The sequence below is a fragment of the Trachurus trachurus genome (genome assembly GCF_905171665.1).
Source record: "Trachurus trachurus genome assembly, chromosome: 6".
In the NCBI taxonomy this organism is placed as follows: domain Eukaryota; kingdom Metazoa; phylum Chordata; class Actinopteri; order Carangiformes; family Carangidae; genus Trachurus; species Trachurus trachurus.
This window is the reverse complement of record NC_139897.1, coordinates 19753903-19768823: the sequence shown is the minus strand read 5'-3', so window position 1 is coordinate 19768823 and position 14921 is coordinate 19753903.

Here is a 14921-nt window from a genome sequence, read left to right as displayed (position 1 = left end):
GAACATCCAATACGAGACTGTGCACTTGTCTGAGCCTCTGTCCATGGTCCTGAACCACTCATCTACACCCATAGACCTAGAGCAAGTAGAACAGACTGACCAGACATTTTATCAACAGGCTACCCAAACAGAGGGTGCATTCAAGAAAGAAACAGGCAGTACTCTGGTGAAAATGATACCAAAATATGGTAATATTGTTTTTTTTGTTTAGGTTTGTGAGGACATTTTAAAGATTGTTAAATAGCTGAAACACAGATCTTCCAGATAACACTGCTGTAATAAAAATGTGTCACTTGTTTATATCTGACAATTCAAAGTGAGGGAGAAATACTTTCTGAGACATAGCTGCTCCACCTAAGAGAGGTCTTCAGTGGAGAGATTCACTTCAAATCTCATGAAAAATTTAAAAGCTATTAAAAGTTTTAGAAGTTAAAATCTAACGTAAACAGAGCAAGCTATCTGCTAGACAACTCCCAACTGTCCTCGGTCCTCTTCCCTCGCCTGAGCACGCTGACCTGCTTTGTTTTCACCTTCTCTCGCGCTCTCCTGAGATGTCAAAGAAGTATAAGTGTGCCAGGAAGAACAGAGCACTCACCCCAAATGGCGTCCGCTCACATAATGCATGAGGAGACATCTTCAGTAAACACCACAACAGGAAGCAGTTGAATCTACGAAACATCCTGCTCTCTGAAAGTTAAATGACATGCTGTAAATAAGTTGTTGGCCAGTGTGTGCGTGCATATGTGTGAGTGTGTGTATGTGTGTGTGGGTGTCTGTGTGTGTGTGACTAATACAGATACGAGTTTCCAGGGTACAAACTGTGCTGTTCAGGGCTAAAAGCCAAGATGTTAAACTGACTCTGCTAATTAGACAAATTTTCACAGTTTTTACAGAGTGTGGATGTTAACAGGGTGCCTGTGACTCGCTGCGGATGTGCGTATGTGTCTTACTCACCTCACGCCACAGGCCATAAACTCAGAGAGATCCTGCTGTGAGCTACTGACCTTCCACCCTAATAATGTCCACCTCACTCAAACTCACCACTCACGTCCAACACTCACTCACACAAACAAACACACACACACTCCAACATCTTCGTTCAACTTTACACAAATGTGATAACTATACTGTTGATCAATATGTTTGAATTGGAATACATTAGTTTTTATTTATTGATTGCTTAAGCTTTACTGCATATCAGAGTTTCTGGGATCTTGGCCTCCAGGTAAGATGAGAGATTTCGCCGGTTCAGCAAATTCCCAAAACAACATATGATTTATATTCACGTGACTGACGAAGCCCTCTAGTGGCCAAAGTGATAATGTCCAAGTGTCTATCTATGTGAGCAAAGGAGGATGTCGACTAGCTACAGTACGAGCAGCAAAGTCCACAAAGGGAGGAGGTTGGTGTGGATGGATGGGGTCAATAAACCATTGGATTTTAACATGACATGTTCTTTTTAACCATGACAACGGTCATTCTCCAACTGTTACAAAATGGTTATTGTTGCAACCATATCAATTAAGTTTTCCTTATCGCAGCGTAGCAGTCGTTTTAGCCCACACTGTAAACTTCCCCAATCTATAAACCTTAGAGCTATAGTGATGTAAGATCAATTATTATTTTTCTCAGAAGTTGTCACTTTGTTTATTTAAATGAGGACACCATACAATGACCTCTGCAGAGATAATTTACTAATGGAGTCTGGACCTTGTTGGAGGTAAATAAGTTAACAGTATATCTGATGATCTGATGATGGGGCTGGAACTGAATGGACCTATTTTGACAGCTGACTCTAAGAAAAAAAAGATAACTGTCTGGAGGTGAATGGGGTCAAGGTGGGTTGCATCAATCAACTGAATTTGATAGCAATTAAATGATTGGCTCAAAGCAGGAAGCCAAGAAGGGAACGGACGTATAAGAGACAATTGGCTTGAAGAGGTTTTTGCAAAATCTCACTGATCAAAGTGAAAGGTGTCAACAACAACAACAGTCAATAATTTACAGAGCAAACGTGAAAATAATCCTTCTCATTGAACTGTCACCAAGCTTCAGGAAAAAAAAAAAACTTGACACCTTAATTGACCTTTGACAATTACGTGACTGAGCCTCATCCCAAACAGTGAGTGTCCAGTCATAGCTGGACACACAGCAGGCATGTCAAACATTTTTCCATGTGCGAAAATGGTGCATCAGTCTAAGTAATATCCTAATATCTGAAGGGCTTGGTGGGTGCTGGATCTTTTTTATCAGCTTTCCAAAACCAAAAGTGTGAGGATTATGAGTTTCTGCAAAACAAACGTGCCTATTTAGCTTGGTATAAAAGCCATTAAAACAGAGTTAAGGGTTTGTATTCAGTGCAAATTTAAGCCTATTTTTCATAATTCTCCTTTCAAAACCAATGAGTTTAAAACATTAAAATTTAGTCTTTTCAGGGAAAATAATCCATTACTAGAGACTTTTGCATGTAGAGATCGACAAACACTGTTACACACTGAAGGAAACGTGAATGGTGGAATAGTGTCTCAGCAGCAGCAGCTCAGTTTCTGTTCAGCCTTGGTCAGTACTCAGCTCAGATGGAGGCACATACAGTACTATCCACATGCTCACATGATTTTCTCTGGAACAACCAATCAACTTCCTCTGAACCTGACCCTTTCGGAGCCCTCTCTGAATTCAGCTGCCTTTCGTGGTCCTTCAAGAACAATGTAATGGGGGACACAAGAGCTCAGCATTGACCCTTCCAGTATCACAAGCTCCAACTTGCTGCGGCCGGTCACTGATTAACCAGAGTCGTGATAAGATCTGTTGGCTGAGTTGATAAGACCTCTCGTGTCAAACACAAGGAGAGATCATTGACACTCACACCACATTATGAAACACCAGCAACCAGCTTTTTTTCGTAGAAGGGGAAGGTTTGATTGATTGATTCTGTTCTCTCTGTCTCTCTAAGAGATGTTCTCCCCGACCACTGCCCTCACCCTCTAACCCCGTAACCTTTACCAGAGTATGGATGGTGACTGGTATCGTGCAAAAATTCTGCAAACTGGGAAGATGCATGCTGCACTCTCTTAGGGGGTGCTGTGTTGATCCAACAAAGGATGCTTCAAATGGTCAAGTTGGAGTATTTCAGTTTGCTTAAAATCGAATGAGAGGCTGACAGTTGTTTCAGTAAAACAAATGCATGTTTCTTTTGTTTAAAAAAAAAGAAAGAATCAAGTTGAAAGGTGTTTTGTGGTTGAAGCATCTTTTAAATCTTGTAAAATAATACCCACAAGCCCAGCTATACACTTGTGGTTTGCTTGTAATTGTGTCAGTCTTAAAGTTAAACAAACTGAGTGGGTATCTGCCAATCAGTGTTTTTTAGTGGATAAGTTCCTCTTTCCGTTTCTATGGAAACACTGAACACAAATAGGAAATTTCACATTTAAAAACACAGTCTTGGACAAAAGCCAGTGGATTTGTCAATATCACTCACATCAATGTCAACTGAAATTTGAAATGTATTTTCACACATCGAGAGGATTTTGTTCCCATTACTAACAATGAAATCACTTAAGGAAGGGAACTCAGGAACAACATTAACAATTACAGAGACTATGGGAACCTATCCTTAAACCTCATGTAACTACATAGCTAAGTTATCACTCATAATTCTGAAACCTATGATATGCTGCAGGCAACCACAAAAAAATCAATTAAATCAGACCACACCTCATTTGAAACTCATTTGGAATCAGCATATTTCACCAGTTTAGACATGATGGATGTTACAACATCTCATCTCCATACTTATTGCTTGGCAGCATTCTTTTACTCTGTGCAAAACACTGAGTAAGACCTGCCCCTGCGGCACATGACAAACACTTACAGATCTGTATCCAAAACCTCTGAGGTTGACACCAGAAGTCTGGCTGTTATTCCTGGGAACAGGACGTGTGGCGGGACAGGAAGCTCAAACACCAAGATGCTGTCTGTGGGGGCTGATGATTAACAGCAGATCGAGCATTAGAGTGAGAAGCAAATCTCCACCCTGAGTGCGATTGGTTGCAGAGAGTAGACGACATGGTCATAAACTCCATGAACTCATTCCGCCAACATTCAAGCCTGCCCACTGCGAAACCACTCCAACTGCTCACACTCCACTGTCGAACCTTCCCTCTGTCGAGGGCACAGACCTCGATCTTTGATCAAATCTTTGAAAGCTTTCATTCACAAATTCAATGTTCATTGATAAAAAAAAGAGAGAATGAAACAGATATCAAAAACAAATAGAAAAAAAAGCTTTAAAAGATTTAGCCACTGTAATAAAGGTTACATTTTCTGCAAGTTTAATAATTACAGTTAATGTGAGAGTCAAGTGTGCTGATTTTACCATTTTGTCAAATAGCCTATAAAGTGTAGATAAAATAATGTTTGCATAAACATGCTAAATCGAAATGGATAAACTTTGTTAGTACAACTTATTATTTACATTACACCCCTCATTCTTTGCAAGTAACAAGTCTTGCATGTGCACCACTCAAGATTCCTAGAAATCATAAATGTGTACCTCTCCTCTTTGCCTTCCTTCACCTCCACCTGCCTCTTTTCTGTCTGCTCACCGTTCTAACACAGTCATACACAAAGTCACGTACGCATGACTGCACTTCAAGTTCCCTAAAATATTATGCAGAAACACATGACATGCTCACATAGCCTATACAAGCATGCCACTCATGCACGCACATTTCCACTGCAAACAGTCACTTTCATGTGAATTATACTTCCAGGCAGGGAGCAAAAAACTTTGCTTAGCTTGGGCTGCCCTTGAGCAGATAACTCTGTTTGATTATGCCAGATTTTGGACTCTAGGTTCAGAGATGGCCTGGGAAAAGGAATGTTCTGAAATCACGTGGATCAACAGACTAATTTCATCATGATGTCACTTTTGTGTCCCTTCGCTTTTTTTTTTTTTTTTTTTTTTTTTTTTTTTTTCGGTTTTTGTATTTGTAATAGAAATTAGAACTTGATGATCACTGCTGCAGATCAGATGGATTTTACTGCTAAATGTGAAATCAAATCATAGAGAAGAAGAAGAAGAAGAAAAAAAAATCAAATTTCTCCATAACAGGAATCAGGACCAGAGAAAAAAAGCCAAATGGTCACCTGTGGTTTTCAGGCCATCGATGCCCTCATTCTTTTATGGAGTGTATTACAACAATATTTAGAGATGAAGTCATCCTTTCCCCTCAATAATACTTGAGGATATTTGTTCAGTGAAAGGATCATGATATCATGATGTCACGCAGGATATGACCTCAAACGGCTCAGATGACATAATTGCTATCACCTGCATGATGCCCAGACATTCCTTAGGCTGGCTGCTGTGGAGGCAGCGATGATTATCTTCACTGTCATCATCAAAACAAAAACGTGCCACACTAAGAGGTTTTTGCAGGCACGTGAGAGAGGATTTCATCTTACTATGAAATGTGACAGAATTTCCTACCACCAAAGCTGATGTTTCAACACTGCTGCCAAAGGGTTTCCACAGCAGACTGAGCCTTCTTTGGCTGCCTCTGGGGATTTCGTCTGGGTCATAGTGACCTGGAGTCTTGTGGGAGTTGAACATGCAGCAGCAGTAAAAGGAGTTGTAAGTTTACTTGTAACAACAGCATTTACAGCCCTCAAGCTGTAACTGTTCAGAGACATTTTTTTGTGTCACAGTGGAACATTAGAAATTCATTAATGGCATTCCTGTTGATGCACGCGCAGAGACTTCTTTGGAGAAAGACCTCCTCGGTTTCAAAGGCCACAGTGGTATGCTGCCATCTGCAGTTGCCCACATGGGACAAAGCTCTCTCTCTCTCTCTCTCTCTCTCTCTCTCTCTCTCTCTCTCTCTCTCTCTCTCTCTGTCTGTCTGTCTCCCCCCCTCTGTTTGCTGGAACCTGTATCTGTCTTGCTTACTGACTTCATCTGTGCGATGCAGTGGTACAGTTAGGATCTGACATTTAGTACAGACTGTCCTTTTGCTACAGTTTATATCCAGTGACTGTCAAATAAACACTTAATCTCATTGTGACCAGATACTTTACATGTCAGTTGTTGTTTTTTTAACACTCTTTTTTCCATTTCAAATATCAATGTGCTACATTGGGCCTAAATACAGGCTAGACATAAGCAAAGTGGGGCTGCATTTGCCACTAAATTATATTTTGAGATAGATTTTGTGGGGTTTTTAGATTTTTTTTGGTATGCTCTGATATGGCATGTTTTCTTAATTGATACAATGACCATAGTTTAAAAGCCAATATAGTGAAAACCTCAAAAATCTAATGATGAGGAATGTTGTTCTAACTTTTAGAGGAACTGGGTAAAGTAGTCCTGTCTCTTCACAGTCTTCCTCTTAAAATAGATCTTGGGTTGTGTTGGTAAATTGTACCCTGACCTTGCTCATTGCATCTTCTCTAGATTTATTATCTTGCTGAAATCACTCTCAGTGTCTCCAGCGAGCTGTTAAACTCAAGATGTAAACTTTGACCCAGAGAGAGTGAACAGTTATCATGACTTTATTATGAACTATTCTGCAATTTCTTTCCGTTATCACATGATTCATATAATGTCTGTACAATCTTATTTATCTGAAACTCATGCTAAAAAGTGTCATGTCCATGGCCATGAGGATGTTTTGCTGTCGAAAAGTGCCCTATCACTAGTGAATGGTCAATAGTGAATAGTGAATGGTGAGTAGGGGGATGTACGGCCTGATTGCCCAGAGGCCACATTAAACGTCTGTAGTTTGGAATGCCTCTGTAATAGGTCAACACGATGATTCAAAGCTGTCTCTGCCTTTCTGATGAATGGATGCAATGAATTCAGCACTTATAAGAATCAGTTTTCCAGGCGAAACGTTTTGGTCTCTTTCCGTCTTAGTTGCACACTTGAGAAAGCCCACACAGTAAATTAAATAAATAAATAAATAAAAAACCTGCTAGGCCGACATGCCCTGGAACAATGGGCACAAACACCAAACACACCCAGGAGTGGTCACGCATGCCTCCTCATGGCTTCAACAAAAGTCAAGTGTAGGTTACAAGGAGCTGGCTGACCTCATTGTTTACCACAGTTACTCTGCCCTTATAAGTCAGACAGATTTATGAGGTCAGAACAGAATAGCCGTATCCCACTTGAAAAAGTAAATCAGCATTCATTCAGTGAGAAAACGCTGGGAGGTTCTGTTTCACTCAGCTTTATTTTGGAGGTCTGAGCCATCATTTCTGATGAGGACAAGATTTTACTCAACAGAAAAACTGCTGAGGGATGGGTTTGCACGACCAAGTTCACAGGACACTGTCGACTTGGACAGTCAGGCAGGTTTACACAAGACCTGTTCAGTGAAAATGAAAACAAAGGTGAACAAACCAGAAATTCTCATCATCAGATGCAGTAAGTACACATGACTATAGCGAGCAAGATAGGGCAAAGTTGAACTATAGAGAGTAGTTTTCCATGATCTAATGGACCTTTGAAAAAGGATGAAATGGGATTAAAACTTGTTTACCCTCATTTTCACTGACAAACAACAGGGTGACATATAAGTTTGTTAAAGTGGGCTTGTATTAAAGCCTGCCTGATTGTTGCTGTATGTTCATGTTTGTAAAGGTGTCTGCAACTGACATGGGAACTGAAAGAAGGAAAGAAAAGGCAGATAAGAAAGAAAGAAAGAAAGAAAGAAAGAAAGAAAGAAAGAAAGAAAGAAAGAAAGAAAGAAAGAAAGAAAGAAAGAAAGAAAGAAAGAAAGAAATGTTCCATACTGTAAGAACAAACAAAATATTTGTCATTACAACCACCCTCTTGACTTGCAAAGTTAATATGAATACTGATCAAATATTGATGAACTGAGCTTTGATATGCAGTCCAAAAAATTCCACTGACAACTTCACTTGTACGAGTCAGGCCTCACGTCGCTATCATTCATCAGACACTCCGATTTTACCCCGTTATGTTGGGTCAACATTGTTCTGTTGTTGTTTTTTTGTCAGGAATGAATAAAATGCTGCATCTATTAAGGGTCACCTGAGTGCTAGCGGGGTAGATGGTACAAAGTGCACAATTCACACATTAGAAAGCAGAATCACATCCACAATCCCGTCTGTGGTCCAAAGGTCTGTGACCACTTTGTGGTCACAGACTTTTGGACCGCACTGGAGGCTTGGGCAACAAAGGCACTGTGGTTAAGGTTAGGGAAAGATTGTGGTTTTGGTTAGATAGAAATAAACATTTCTGCCTGAGCTCATTGTGAGCTTTTTTCTGTATTAAACCAGACAATGATCTCTCCATAAACCACAACCAAGTGCTGTTAATGGCTGAACATAACCATAAAAACGTTTTAATAATACTGTAGTTAGTGCAAGATTGGATATTTTGGCCAAAGACAAATAGATTTTACTGATAAGGTTCAACTGTCAGCACATTTTTTGCTTTTTCAAAAACATTTATTCCATTCACAATTACATTCTTCTTACCTTTTACCGTTGTTGTGTATAAATATAATTTCTAGGACACAGCATTGCTCAGGCTGCAATAATGTTTATAATAGATTAAAATCTGCATCGCACCCTTGCAATATGTAGTGAATGGGTCACCTTGATGTGCTTACAAATTAAACTGTACAGCCTGAAATAACAATGCCAAATTATGGGTTCAGTGCTATTTCCATCCATTCCCACACACTGTCTCCTGCACACTCTGAGAGACAGAAACCAATGGTTTTACAATAATATAATACAATAGCTCAGTCTGCACAAGCATCAGAGGAGACGTGTCTAACATTGTGCCATCTGATCCATGTAATAGGATGATGGCAAACTGGAGAGAGCACTCAGATGTTTTTATGGGGCATGCAGCATTAGCATACTAAAGCCCATTTGCAGATGGAACAACTAAATTCAGCTGTGCACAAGTATTTCCTGAATGTCTCTATGAATAAAATCGTCCACCACATTACCATTGCAGTAGACTTGCAAGCAGTGGAATTCTGGCCACATAAAGTTACCATTATAGAGCTGAGGATCTCTCTCGTCCTCGTTTGATGGTGAAAAATAACATGAACCGTTAGCCACAATGCCACAGCAGACAGGCTACTGTAGGTTGCGTATGTCAGTCTTCATTTTACAGTAGCATGGCTGCAGCCCTTCGTATCATTCAGTTTGGCTGCGATCACCAACGCCGCAGCTCGCAGACTGAAAACTACCTGCACTGTAAAAATATTCCTCAAAGGATGACTCAAACATTCCTCACAATTTCCTCCTCTCTCGTAATAGAGACCTATTAGAAAAGGCGAAATCAGACTACTTTCTACAAAAAGCCACACACTGTAGAAGTACTAAAAGTCAAGTGTTGGACGGTGGCAACAAGTGGTGACCTAACATGATGACATCATCTTATTTTGACAGTTGCCCTATTTAATGTGGAAACGATTAAAGAGGAAGACAAAGAGGGATTTCACCCATTACCCATTAAAGTTAACCACCAAATTACATGGGATTTTATAGGCCATAAATAAGAAAATGCTGCTGGATTTTGCCCTCCTCTAGCCACTGTTGAACCTCCCCTGTGAGTGTGTGTGTAAAAGCTGCCAAGCTCAGGGGGAGAGACTTCGCCACAGGACTCACTGCTGTAGATACCCGGCGCACTGCGCACCAGAATACGCTACACACACTAAGTACAGACTTGGATTTGGTAGACCGGGCACATGACACACAAATGCTCATTCGCTTTCAACATAGTGAGCTAAGTTCAAGCCTATCAAATTACCGTCCTTTCTTAGCCAGCCACCCCTGGCAGGGATCATGTTAACAGTACCAACTGCTGAATGCTGTAATTCCTGGAAAGCGACGGGCAAGCTTTTTACAGTTTATTATCTCACACAGCTCCCTCTCATCCATCCATGCAGCCATCACAGCAAAGGATCTCTCAGCACTTTCACCATTGCGCCACTCATTCTCTGGGCCATTTGGTTGCGATTTACTACCAAAGGAGTTTACAGCAAATTGTTCCTTCCTCTCCTTTTCTCTTCATCTCTTCTTCCCCCTGTATTCCCTTCCCATTCTGATCTGTATTATGGCATTTCATTGTGTTTTGTTTGTTTCCCCGTGACTCCTTTCATCTCCCAGTCTGTCTGGCCTCATATCATTTTTAAAGTGGACCCAAATGCTTTCCCTGGCACTTGCCAGCGTGCGCTTCCAGTAAGTCTGAGACATAAATCGAATATTTGAAAAAAGACAAATAAATACAAGTGTAAATAGCCTCTTGGAAATGGCCTTAGCAACTTCTGTGTATAATTAGGCTGTCGTCTGTGAGTGTGTGCATATGTGTCTGTTTGTGTGTGTGTGTGTGTGTGTGTGTGTGTGTGTGTGTGTGTGTGTGTGTAAGTGTGTGTGCCTGTAAATCTGTGTGTGTAAGGGAGACAGAGAGGGAGGGGGAGAGGGGAGAGAAAGATGCAAAATGTTAGCAACTGTGTTTGTGTGTCTCCATTAGTGTGCGAGTGACTAAATGCCCATTTTAACCAATGTGTGAAATGTTCCTAGTGGGGCTGGAAATGACTTAGAGCCCCCGAGGTTACGGTTAAAGGGTCTTTTCCGTGCTGGCAGACATCTGAGTGATGATGACCACCCATCGCCCCCACTCCTCCAACACATGCAACATCTGACCAGTGAAAACAACACTATGGGCTGGCATTTATCTTATGGCTTAGTGTCTCACTGATTCACTGCTGTCTGGCTGTGATTCCAAATTAGCTTCCAGGAACACAAGAGAAAGAAACAGGCGGAGAGAAAGAAAGAATGACATAGTTGGCATTGTGGAAGATGATTCATAGAAACCAATACACGTCTGGCATCTGAGAATGTCATAATCATGATGAGAAGATGGGGCAACCCCTTTGTTTTTCCTTCTGTTGTTTGTTTGTGCAGACATATATGTGTATGTGTGTGTTTTCGATCATACACCGGAGTGTGTTTCATGCCACCGTCGCCAATGAGTTGGCCCGTTTTCCATGTTTATGTGTGGGTATTGTGTCTGGACTGAGTGGTTATTGTATTCCAGACATGTGGTATATTCAGTGCAGAGTGATTCACTCCTACCAGCATCTGTTGTCTACCTCTGCAGACTCTGAGAGGTCTGATTAACACCACACAACTGACCCACCCGGAACTGACCGGACGTGACCACACCTCCAGAAATACACCAGAGACAACAGGATGAAACCAAGGCAGAGGAAGCAATCATCCCTGCTCCAAATAACTCACATCCCAACACAGCCAAAAATGTTTTTTCTTTTTTACTGGTTTGATTTCTGGAAAGAATCACTTGGCTGACCTTACCACAAGTGTGCCAATGTTTGTTTGTTTTCAAATATATTTATGGCTAACCTTCAAGCGTTTAGTCAGTATGTAACTCAACTGTTTCTGTTAATTCACTTTCAGTCAGAAAGTTCACTTTCAGTCAGAAACAATTTCGATTCCCTGAGCAATTGACTTTTTCAGTAATTGGTGATAAATCTAAAAATCCTACATTGTGCAATCGTAATGTTTTGAATTTGGTATGACTTTTGCATCGCTTATTTCAACTTCCCAGAATGCCACTCCCGCAGGGTAAGGGAAAACAAGCTTCCCCTGTTACCCAAGTTTAATCGTCATTTTACTGAAACCATTAAATCACTTTCTTCGTCACGTAATGGTTAAGGCCTCTGTAAAGTTGTCGGACTGCCTAACAGTGTCTTAAACCCTTTTCCTTGACAGTGGAATTGGCACGACTGATAATTTTCGTAATTTTCTCTACCGGGCAATCCAACAAGCGTGCTCGCTTCATGCAGTGATTGGCCAGGTATGCAGAAGTGCGAGAGTGAGCCAGGGTTTGAAGTTCTCTCCCAAACTCCTTTTTTCACTCTTCATGCTTCCACCTCCATCTTTTTCTGGTTACATCAAGTTCAACATTACCAATGCCTTTAGGGCAGAGACTGTCTGAGTGTGCACCCTTATCATTTGTACAATTTATCGCATCAAAGACATGCTAAAGAGCTGTTGGATAAGGATCAGGGAGGCGATGTGATGCAGCCAGGAGGAGCCTATGACTGCAGACTTTTTGCCCTGCCTTTGAATGTGACATTTGAATGTGTGTACAAGCATACTGTACTGTACACTTTGCAATGTAAAAAAAAAAAAAATGTTCAAAAGGAGCCACAAAAGGTGTCCTTTTAGAGACCAACCTTTTATAACATCTAATGATTTCATAATTTATATGTTTCTACAGTAAGAGACTTTCGTGTTGTCCGATTTCTTCCCGTTTTGCTGTGTTAAATTGATTGTTGCAGAGGGTTTAATACAATCTCAACACTTTCCTTCATCTGTTTCACATTTTGAAACACGTCCACTGGTTTACGGCACACACACTCTTCCCTGGAGTGCTTTTATTGTGAAATATCTTCTGAACAGGATGTGCTATCAGCTGTTTAACAAGAGGACAGAATTGCAGAGTCATATGAATGACAGTGAATGAGTACACGTTTCTGTTGAAATAAGAGACATGCTTATGTTGCTGCTTTGATGGAAGTAATAGTGTGGAAATATGTAAGCCACTTGAGTCCACATTTGATTCCCTCCTGCCTTCTTGAAAGAGCTTTTAATTGTTCAGACTGTTGTTGAAGATACTCTGGAACAGGCGTAAATAACAATCAAGGAGCCGTGCAATTTTTTTCACTGGTGTTTATGGCTTTCACAACTTTTTTTCAAGTAAGTCACCAACATTTGGTTCATTGAGCAACGCATGTCAAAAGTGGGAAGTGCACGCCTCATTTTCATCAGCAGCTGTTTAGAAAAAAACACTTCTATGCCGCATTTAAAACAATGACCTTGGTCTAGTCTCTGCAGTGTTTGCATGTTTAGGAAAATACTTTGATGACCTACATCATGTTGTGGTACATCCTACTTATTTGCTTTTTCATGTCAGATTATCATGTCAAGTTGATTTTAATCAAAATAAAATCCGCAGAACTGTTCATGTCAGCCTTTGTGTGGAAATTGCCAGTAAGATTTATTTTTTTTCTTTTCTTTTTTCAAGAAATAAAATTGTTTAGTTAGCCGTGGCCTATTAGAGATTAAATGAAACCAACACAGAGTAGGACACAGTAGCAAATGTTGTTTTGAAATTTTCCAGTTTTTAGAAATAAGGGCATACACAGATCATTTTTGGCATAGTTTTTAGTTAACAGCTGAAACTACAATGGATTTGGGCCCATAAAAAGAAACAAACTATTTCTTATTTATATTTTACCATTGCTTTTCTACTGTAATTGAACCCCCTTTGACCAGCCCAGCCCCATTTGTCTTTTATCCTGACTGCTGTAAAGGCCTGCTCAGACAATACCTTCATCAGGCTGTCACCATCACGCACTTGACCTTTGTATGGTGTGTGTGTGTGTGTGTGTGTGTGTGTGTGTGTGTGTGTGTGTGTGTGTGTGTGTGTGTGTGTGTGTGTGTGTGTGTGTGTGTGTGTGTGTGTGTGTGTGTGTGTGTGTGTGTGTGTGTGTGTGTGTGTGTGTGTGCAAAAGCCAAGGGCGGTGGTTTTGCACAATGTTAACATGATAATGTTTGTTAGCACCAACATTATCACGGATAAGTGTCCTGAATCAAGATTTCAAATGACCATGTGAAAGCAGTTACTTATAACATATTCCTATCCATAGAGCTTGTTCAACTTAAACTTGTTCAACTAATAACTTGCACGGCTTTTAAAGTAGCTTCCCCAAAACTTTGTGAATGTTACTGCTCATATTCACTCTCACTCAGCTAAATCCAGTCTCTCTGTCACAAAGCTCCGAAAACATTGTCACATTTCACTGTATTTAGTCATCGTTGCATGGATGACTCCAGTTCTCATTATTGTTGTTGGTGGCCAATACATCACCACGATCAATCACAGAGATGTTGCCCTCATGAGATCTGGGGAAGATCAGTCACAAGCCCACGCAGATGCAAGTCCTTGAGGAGGCCGTGAAAAAAGGCAGCAGTATTTATCCCACTTGTGGCTGTTTTCAGGGCTGGGAACAATGCTGTCTTTATGGTGAGGTTTCATCTCTCTCTGGCCACAGCCAAGAATGGTTGCTGTCTTGTGATGGCCACTGCATAAATCAGTTTTTGGTGCTCTCACTTGGCAGTGTATCCGGGCGAGAGTTAGATAAGAGGAAGGAGAGGGGAGAGATGGGCTGGGGGAGGTCATGAAGACAGACAGAGTTTCATAGAAAAATTAATAGAGGCATAAAGATGAGCAGAGGGAAGCAATGAGAAACGGGGTGTAGGGAAAAGGAGGAGGCATGGCTATTAAACAGCCAGTACAGTGTGTGCTTTTAAGAGCAACTCATCCCTCTAACCACCTAAGCTCCTTTTGAATAACTTACCATAAATAGAGGTTTCTAATCGACCTATTCATCAAAGGGGGGTTTCATTACATGGGCCTGTGAATGAGGCAGAATGAGGTGTTCCTCCAGATTACAACTCCTCAACTTGGTCTTTGAGGATTAGGGGGAGCACAATCGAGTACAATGGAGTCAGCCAGGGTGGATGCTGCACAGATAAGTACTCACAGGAATCAGCAAAGGGGCAGATGAAAACAACATGTTTTCCTGCCCATGTATTTCTAGAAAGCCTCTCCAAACCAAAGCTGGATATTACTGTCTGAAAAATGTGAACAGAGATATTTAACTTGGCTAAGAAGATTACTTTTCTAAACGACGTTAAGTGGCTCAGTCAACATTTAGACTTTTTTTTTCCTTCTCAGACAAACTGTACTGACTCAGATAATAGCCATTGATTAACATCCAAGAGCTGAACAAAGCGCATTTATCAGATTCATTCACAGAAACGCAGATCGTAACTTGTGC